Source organism: Channa argus, chromosome 11 (assembly GCF_033026475.1).
Source record: "Channa argus isolate prfri chromosome 11, Channa argus male v1.0, whole genome shotgun sequence".
Lineage (NCBI taxonomy): Eukaryota > Metazoa > Chordata > Actinopteri > Anabantiformes > Channidae > Channa > Channa argus.
In genome coordinates, this window is record NC_090207.1 from 16,423,520 (window position 1) to 16,433,906 (window position 10,387).

At 39.6% G+C, this 10,387-nt stretch overlaps 1 pseudogene; it reads right to left on the minus strand.

The window, feature by feature from the left end:
- Window positions 1-496: 496 nt before the first annotated feature.
- LOC137135688 (arrestin domain-containing protein 3-like) lies at window positions 497-9,940 on the minus strand (annotated as a pseudogene).
- Between the last annotated feature and the right edge of the window lie 447 nt (window positions 9,941-10,387).

Genomic DNA, 10,387 nt, shown 5'->3' on the forward strand with positions numbered 1-10,387 from the left:
TCGTCTTGGAGTTGGTTTAGTTTGCGGCTTCTCCCGTCGCATAATGTCTGGTTGTCAAGTGTCCGCCATCTGCTGCCCTGCTTATAAAGAGGGGGCACCACAAGAACATCCAGCACCACAGATTTCAATATACATTTCCTTCTCAGTTGTAAATACCAAAGAGAATAATCTGATTTATCAGACATTAGGCCACATGGTTAATCTTCTAATACTTCTCTAAAATATCATTACCTGATTATGTTCCCTTGAAAGGAAAACCAAAGTTGAATCTTGTGTGGCACTGAGGTGCAGGCCCCTCCCTTTCAAAATGAGGTGGCCTTTCTTGGAACATAACCATGCCTGGTTGCTTGTCTGTCTGGCCATACCCATCGCTTCCACTTCAACTCCCGCGTTGCCACTTTCACCACTAAAGATACAGGGCTGCAGGAGGACACCTTCATACTGTTCACCCGGTGCAGTCAGACACTCACCAGTGTGGGGACTGCTGAGAGCCTGGCTCTCTGGGAGCCAGTGCCAATCCTGTAAGGGTGAATATAGGCTGCATTCCCCCAGTGACACTCTGCTTCCCAAGGCTCTTTCTCCCACCTGCAGACATTTACCCAATAGCTTGTTCCGAATCTTTAAGCCAGACACTTCTGTGGTAGAGAGAAAAAAAATGGTATTGATAATTGACTGTTGCTAGTAGAGGAAGGAACATGGCATTAAGTATATGACAAAATATTTTCTAAATCAAATTTATCTCCTGAAATGTGTGACAAATGAGACTTTAGAGAGATTTTATTTTCATTTATAAAACCTCTGCAAAATCTCTAAATGCCAGGATCGCGCACTTCACTTCTGCTTTCAGGCTTCTATTTTGCAGTCGCTTCCTGTTTGGTCCCTTCACGTTCATGCCGCTTCGCTAATCACCGGCAATCAGTTTCACCTGCTCTCACTCTCTCATTCCTATAGCTCCTCGGTTCCCTCACCCAGTTGCCAGATTGTCTCCACTCACTGTGACATTCCAGCCCTTATGAAGTTCATGTCTCAGTTTGTCTATCCACGTCTCGGACCATGGCAAGTTTATGACCTGACTACGACTGTCGCTTTGTTTCTGTGAGTGATGCAGATTCTTTGAATTACATTAAGGATAATGAGTAATACCGCCTGCCCATAAAGAATTATTTATTTAAGGAGGATGTTAACCTCACTATGTAAATGTTTGATCACCCCATGCAGATGTTTAACCAAGCCATGTGAGCACTTTCTCTTTCATGCCTCAGATGAGCATTCACCATGTATTCATGTATTAAATTGTTGATTTAATAAAGTGCCATTGACTGCTCAAGTAGGAACCAACATCACGGAAGCATTCTCAGGTACAGTGCATCCAGAAAGTATTCACAGCACTTAACTTCTTCCACAATTTGTTATGTTACCGTCTTATTCCAAAGTGGATCAAATTCATTATTTTCATCAAAGTTCTACAAACAATACGTCTTAATAATGTGAAAGAAGTTGGTTTAAAATCTTTGCAAATTTAAAACAAACATTAAAAGAACCACATGTACATAATTTCACTGCCTTTGCTTAATACTTTGTTAAAGCACCTTTAGTACTAATTACAGCCTCAAGTCTTTGAGTATGATGCTATAAGCTTGACACACCTATTTTTGGGCAGTATCTCCCATTCTTCTTTGCTCTACCTCTCAAGCTCTATGAGGCTGGATGGGCAGAGTCTGTGCACAGCCATGTTCAGATGTCTCCAGAGACGTTCAATCAGGTTCAGGTCTGGGCTCTGGCTGGGTCACTCAAGGAAATTCACAGAGTTGTCCCGTAGCCACTCCTTTGTTATCTTGGCTGTTAACTTAGGGTCGTTGACAGATGATCCGTCGCCCCTGTTTGAGGTCCAGAGTGCTCTGGAACAGGTTTTCATCAATTATGTCTCTGTACATTGCTGCATTCCTGTTTCCCTCGATCCTGACTATTCTCCCATTTCCTGCCACTGAAATACAAAGTACATCCCCACAGCATGATGCTTTCACCAATATGCTTCACTGTGGGGTTTGTAAGGTGTTGAGTGGTGCCTGGTTTCTTCCAGACATGACACTTTGCATTCAGGTCAAAGTGTATAATGTTTCATCAGACCAGAGAATTTTGTTCTTATGGTCTGAGAGTCCTTCAGGTGGGCTGTTGTGTGCCTTTTGGTAAAAGCAGCAAATAATTATGTACATTTGTGCGTTTATTTTTTGTAAAGCAATCAAAAAAACTTCTATCATTATGGGGTACTGTTTGTAGAATTTTGGAGGGGAAAATGATTAATTAAAGGCTCAATTCACCTTTAATACTTTGTGGTGGTGGTGATTTCTTGCTAACTTTCACTAAAAGGGGTTTTTAGAGTTCATGTCAGGGATTGGACACCCACCCACCAGTCAGTCATCACGGCCGCATCAAAGGATCTATTTCCACTGCCAAGACTACTCTACCCCCTAATCACTTCACTCTCCTCCAGACTCTGTTCTTCTCCCCCTTCACTGTAATAAGTCTAGTTCGTTCCATACGTCACTGCTGGGTTACTCTCTCATAGGCCAGAGCACAGCACCATCTGGTGAGTTGGAGGGGCAACACTTCTAGCCTGCATTTGCCAACTATCTTCCTTTTTATAATAAAAACGTCTTAAAACTGTTATTGGGTCAAAAACGTAAAACCCATCCCTTACACTATAGGTAGGAGGTAGCATTTTGCATGTAGGGTTAGAAGATGACCGGTGAAGGACTCTTGGACAAAGTTATCACATGGGAACAATGATCCCAACAGTGCCAATCCGTATCAGCTATATAAAAAAAGACAGCAATCTATTTTTTTTTAGATTCTTATTAGGAGAGTAGTAGTAGTAGATTAATGCTGCTTCACCAAATATCCATTGAATGGTTTAAAAGGAAGTGTCTCGTTTAATACCGTCCAGCAACCTAAGCAGCAAACATCGGTGTGTGTAAATGGTTTAACGCTAGATTTATGCAGTGGCTTTAAGCAACTTCGCTCTGAGCTAAAAAAATATTACGAAACTTACTGTGATGGATGATGCGAGAAAGGAAACTTTGGTTTTACGTAGCGTTATTTCATTGCACGTCACCCCTAATTATTCCCTTTAACTAACATTCACATCAGCTTTAGCTTTAGTCGTATGGCTAACTTGAACAAACCTAAGATAACTGCTAACGTTAAGTAATATTGGAACACAAAGTGTTGGGAGTCGCTGTTTTTTATCGTCGACAAACCAAATTTAAGATGTAGGTAACGTTATATTAGCTCTCTGAGTTAGCAAACGGTAACCACATTTACAAACTACTTTTCCTACCTTTGAGAACGAGGATGACGAGCAAACGGACACACAGCAGCCTTCGTCCCATGCCGATGGTTCCTGCCATTTGGAGTCGTGCCTTGTGTCAGTTTGCAGCAAGCGCAGGTGGGTGGGGATAAAGTTTCCTCAGTGCATTCACCACCATGGATACTTGACCAGAGGGACTGAGCATCCTCCTACAGGCTCTAATGGGCAGTTTAGCTCTACTCATCCTGCAAATGCTTTTTCCATCTTAAGGATGGAACTTTAACCTCAGGTTTCTCATTTATTCCTTATCTTCACTTTCTATTTAAGGTTCTCTTTCCCTCAACCTACTCATTCACTCGATCTAGTCAGTTCACAGCCAACTGATTAACAGAGTTCATTCCCTTAATTTGTCTTTGTCAGTGCCTTCCCACGTTACACCCAGTTTTCTTCCTTTGTCATGTTCCAGGCCTTCTCATATACTATAGACAAAAATTCCACCTGTAGTTGCTGCTGCTTATTGCTTCATTTGACTAATCTGGTCTTCACACAACCAACATACACTAATGGTACACACACCTTTACACCAAAGCAGGAAAGAAGATGTGTTTACTCCCATGGTGCCACACCTCTATGGACTTGATTTAAAGAACATAACTCTGTTAGAGAAAACAGTGTCTCAAGCTGAATGGGATTGCCCCTTGTTACTGTGAGGAATTGGACAGCTTTTGGGGCCTGCATGGTCACATGATGTTTTTTAAACAAGGCTCCACAAAGAATCTGAAAGAACTTGGAAAAAAGTCTTGAAATAAGCCAACTGTATTCTCTAACAAGCTAAATTTATTCAATTTAAATTGATTATTTCACAGCCAGCCTTAACTTGGTCTTTGTAAAAAAATACAGGCTTTCTTTACCAAAACCACATCCACTATTTGGCACCTTGGCCAACTTTAGGTTTGCAAGAGAAAAACGAGAACGCTATTTTAGGTCAAAAACTACACTCGTGATTAAACAGACAATAAAACTAAAAGGGCCCATACTTTTACTAAACTCAAACTAACATTTTCCTCCTACAATGAATTGAATGTGGGGCATAGATGAATAATTTTCACACAATATTGCTAAAAATAATAAATAAAAATAGATAGGTTTGAGCATGGTAATATGCTATTGTGTGCAAACAAATATGGAGTCTAAATTACAAACAGGAAGATATGGTACCCCACTCTGCCATAGTGCTTTCTGTTGGGAAACATCACGTAAGTCTTGAGCACAGGACAACACACCCACAAACACACCCATAATCTTTGGCTACAGTCTAATCATTCAATCACCATAAATGAAGAGCCTATTTTTAGATTGTAGATTTCAGGTGCTGAAAAATGAGGTTAAAGTAACTTGCATGTAGTCAATCAGGCACGAGACACATTTCATTTATACAGGTGAATATGGACAATTTGGAGCGAACAGGTGTAACACACCGGACCTCACAGTTTTAGAAGCTCAGCTTTTATAATTTGATTCACTGCTGCTGAGATTGTCCTGAGAAGTGGGGAAAAGGGACATATATGATGGAGGTTCTTCTCCTTGTTGAAACAGAGGTGGAACAGTAGGGGCTGGAACCTGAACCGAAGGTGCTGTGAAAGCAGTAGTTGAAAACCCATATGGAGTAGCCTGTTGTGCCCACTGATTTTTATAGCCACTTATGTCCATATGTTGATTGGGACCTGGTGCAGGGTACCCATAAGTACCTGAACCTGTGGGTGCAGGATAAGGTCCAACAGGGAAAGCAGGTGGAGGGAGGTCGCTGTAACTTGGGGCCCCAACAGCTCCAGCTGGGTAAGGGCCCACAGCCTCATCGGCCTGAGAGGCAGCCAGGCTCGGAGGAACGATGACAAGCGGGAACAATACCACTGGGTCAATGGCAAAGCTGATGTCCAAGTACACCTGGGAACATATACTTTATGAGCTGAATTTACGCAAGTAAGTATTTAAACCAGCATTACTTAATTGAATATTTAATCAAGCCGATTGTGGTAAGATAACATAATTACTCTGTTTGCCTTGTTTAAACTATTACCGTGTAACACAGTGCTGTTGTTTTATATATCTGATGATTGTGGAAGATTGTGTTTAACTACAAAAATGAAATATCACTATCACATTTTGACATACCTTGAGGAAATAGTCAACTGAGATGATATCACAATTATAGAGTGTGTAGATGGCATCAACAGGAATCTTTATCTGGCAAGATACAGTTTCTTTTGAGTCTGGTGTGAGAGTTTCCCCAATCATTTTGCAGTGTTTTCTCAGCAGAATTAGTGGAGCCACTTGCGTGATACAGTTTTTTGCAGTAAACTGAATTTGGGCCTCGTTGTTTTGGACGAGGAGTTGCAGATTGTGGCCACAACAGATAGTGTGTCACCTATAAAAACAAACCATAACATCTTAAAATGCACACATTTTCTTGGAACAATTTCATAACACAGTAATAACAACTGTATTGTTTTTATTACAGTTAATGTGAAGTATTCACATATTATAATAACTTGTAAAAATCATTAAAGTGACAATTATGCTAATATTATTACTGATATATTAGCATTTTCTTTTACTTATAATCAAAAAATAATAATAAAGCAAAGCTGACATTAGCTGAAAATATGTTTTGTCTCCCATCACAATGTGGTTGTAGACAAAGAAGCATTACTTTACCTGGAAAGCAAATCCTCCTGCTAACAGTAGCAGATATTTGGACTTCTCCTTTGGAGAAAACCCCTGTCTCTTTATTCACTGAACCAGACTGTGGACACTGGAAAAATGCATATAAACATCATTTCACATCAGTTTAATGTTCAGTAAAGATAACACTCATCCTGACTGTCTCCTTTTCCATGTTTCCTCACAATGCAGATTCCCTCCACTCACCCTGTAGCTGTTCCAAAAGCTATTTATATAAAATTGGGACTATTCCTGACCTCTTACTGCACTCTCATTACTGGCAGGTGTGGCCCACGGTCAATGAGAACACTACCTAACAAATAATGCATATTACCTCAGGTCAGGTGGTGATAAGGGCAGATAAGCAGGACAAAAGCTGGTAGAGGCTCCGAGTTGGGTCATATGAAGCAGGTGAGTGTGTGGGAAAATGGCAAGAGAGCAAAAGAATCTGGTGGCAGGGATGATAAATAAAGGCAGAACTACCAAACTGTAGCAGAGCCAACCAGGGCCCGGAACTGTGACAAAATATTAAACCAATAAATAAACCTTTACCCTCAACACCACTCCTTGAACCAGAACCTACTTTATTTCCTCCCTATAAAAAAAATATCCCCTGCAATTTCTTCTGTGACTGTCCACCCACCTTGGTTTGCCCTGTGGTTAATTCTGTTGTGTTTTCTCTAGCAGGAGCTTGGGTGGATCGGAAAAACTGGCTTCACCTGAGAGACACACAACCTAACCCTAACCCGGTCATTCAAACTGTAATTCCTCACAAAGAACCACACCTAATCAGTGGCTATCTAAAACCAGGAAGTGGTCTGACCTTGAACAGACTGTTAGTTGTTGCACCTGTGTTTTGACTAGAAAAGCCAAAGCATCTAATTTTGCTTTGAATTTTTTGGACAATGAAAACTGCCAGCATGTAAGAAGTTCAGTTCCAAAACCTTATGAATTGGTGCCGGATTGTTACAAACAAAACAACACTCACTTATTCATGTATATACAGTACACCACAGATTATTCACTAAGCAAAACTTTATAAAATAAAATAAATTTAAATACATTTAAATGGACTTTGAACCCTTTGTGTATGGTTTTTATCACTTTGTAACCCACACACAAAAAAATGCTATATACCCTATGACCTCTCTCATTACTGTGGTGCCTGCTGTCTGCTTCTTCCAAATATTTAAGCACAGTACACTGGTTTTTTTTTGTGCTTTTACTGTGGCACGATTCACAAAACTTTGTTCTCACACAGCCTAAAACTTAAATTTTGGCCAATTTCCCTCTTCATTCATGTGACCTTATCTTTAACATGTTATTTTTTTTATCAGTGACAAATCATTTTAAGTGCTGCAGAAATCAAATATTTAAGTCATGGATGGGAAACTCTTACTCTTCAGGGGCAACAGCCCTGCCTTATAAAATGCTACTTTAGCTTCTGACTTCTGACTTTAGATTACCGGATCCAGGTAACTAACAGTGGTTAGTGGAGGTAAAACACTGCTTGAAAAGGGCTGCAGTCCCTGAGGAGCATGCGTTTCCCTCTCCTTATTTAAGTATTATATGATTATCATTCTGCTGCAGGGGTACTCATTCCAAATATTAGGTAACCGCTGCCCGGCTGGTTTATTATCCCTGCCCTACAATCACAGGCTGGAAGATACCAATTCACTTTATGTTCACATACTACACCCTTATCTAAGATGGTAACCAGCAGAGAGCAGGGCATGGTTAGTTGGGAAACAGGCAGGGCAGCAGCTTTCAAGGACCTGGAATGTGTACCTCTGTTCTGTTTCACTTGTCATTACTTTGTCAGGTTGTGGAATGGACTTTGAAACAAATTTGATCTGTTTCTGATCTCTAGAAGGCAGCCGCCTGCTCCTGGACAGCTTTGCTTCGAGCATGTAGACAATCTTTCCATGAAACCCCTTAAAGGACGATGGCATGTTCCTTTAAGACAGAATCGGTCAACAAATACAGTTATTTGTAAAGGCTAATAATGATAGGCACAAATGCTAGATATTAGAAATTCACACTTACCCATCAGGAATTTGAAGTCTGAACTTAAAGTGATGGGACCCTTTGGGAAGTATCGTGCCTAAACGAGAATTGAGCACGACTGACACATGGATACCTCACAAATGTATGCATATAAAGCCTTTACTCCCGTGGAGTAAGATACACTTTTATTATGTGCTTAATGAAACTGTGATTTACGTGGTTCATATTTCACAATGTGTTTAAAGATTTATTTTAAAATACTGTCCATAATACCCAGTATGCATACCAGTGGAAATTACATAAGATACAATTAGGTATGCTTTGCACATTGACCATAACTGCTGTCAACACAGACTGACCTATGCTTCTTATATATATTTAAATTGTGTTTTTCAAAAGATTAAAGACACTGAAACCAGTCACCTGACAAGTAGTGCAAAGTTCGTCAGCTAAAGGTACTCAAAGCTTTATGGGTGCAATACTACCAGCACAATAAACTTTACAAGGAATTGTATTTTATACAAAAACAATCCAACCAATGCCTGTAATTTAACAAAAAAAATGTACATTCAAAAACTTTACAAAACTATATAAGCCTTACTATATATATATATATATATATATATATTTCAAATTAACCACCTGTACTATTGTATACATTACCTGTAGTATAAAAATATCTATGTACAGTGTATCATAAGCATTGTACAGTGCACTCTATCATAATAAGGTTCTAATCAGTTTATTTCTATGTACTTTTAGGCTGACACATGCAGATGAGGGTGGCTTAGGCTGCTAATGCACTTTCCTGTAAAGGCCTACCCATGGCCACTTTCACAATTTTTACCAATTAATAGAATACAACACTAGAAAACTTCTCTTCTTATATCCCTGAGAAAGTGGAACTTTCTGTGAAGCTGCTGCTAAGTGGTCCTGGTGTATTTTACAAACAAAGTGAGTTTCAAGTAATTGTAATAAATTACACTTTCCAGGAAATAAATTACTGTTTACTCTCCTATACTTGTGTAGCCCAATACAGCTTTAGTTACTTTTTAAATGCAGAGCCTCACACTAAATATAAATCAGATGATAATCATTTCATGGATAAATAATGGATAACCATACTATAATACTATAATATATAAAGTAGCTTAAATCAGCTGCACCTTTACAGCTGTAACAGTGATATTTACATATGAACCCATCAATTATTATAAGTAGTAACATTCTAAAACGAACCATTCTACATAATTCACACAATACTGGGTAGTTTACACTAAAAGAGCTGCACACTTGTTACAATACCACCCTCTAACATAAATACCGCCTTTTAAACACCATACATGGATCGATCTAATGTGTTTGTCCCCCTTATTAAAAAAAATGAGGTGCCAAAATATCCAAACCACCTCTTAATGCAATGCACTGCAGTTTAACACCACCATCCACTATGACCTCAACAATAAACAAAGTTTAATTATCACCTTTCTGACAGTTTCATCTAAAAAATTATAAACTCATAAAAGAGTAAAATTCATAGAGCTGCTGTATAGGAATGAGTCACTGGTACAAGTTTAACACCTTCACATTTCGTTTGCTTACCTTGAGCACTTTCTCCAACGAAGTTTTCTTTAACTTTAAAGTATCTTTTGCGCGCACTGTAGGATCTCTCGTCATTCCCACTTTTTTCTGTCCAGTGAACATTCGCCTCACCTTTGGCTTTGACGAGAACAGTCTTCACCTTAGTGTCTTTTGTCAAAGTGAAAGTAACAGTGCCATAGAGAAAATCTCCCTCGGAAAAAGTGCCCTCTTCGTTTAGAGGTTCATAAGTCAGACAGATGTTCTTTATAGGAGACATGTCATCTGCGCTGTTTATCCACCTGTGGCTGCACAACCTCAGACTGTGCCTCTAACAACAAGCAGTGGCTCTTACGTCACAACTGTCCGACTCCACCCGAAAGTGGGGGGGGGGCTCACAAAAAACTGTGTATAAACGTGTGTCATTTTAAGCCTATTTCTAAGAGAAAATATCAATTTATGAACGGTTTAAAAAGGAGTTTTTGAATGACATGATTTGCCAAGATGACCTAGAATTAAACACACAGCTTTCAACATAGTTGTCTTGATCAGGCCCTCACATTCAGTTCCTGTCTTGGACTTTTATTTTGTACCCATTTTCTCCACTTCCTGTTCCCAGTTAATTTCTCCCCCTTTACCACTCGTTAACGGTCTCAAGTGTTTTCACCTGTTCACCTGCCTTGTTAAACCCAGCTCTCCTTTTGGTTCTCTATCAGATCATTGTCTTTGTCTCGTCTCTGTGAGCCATGCTACACCCCGTCTCATGCTTTTTGG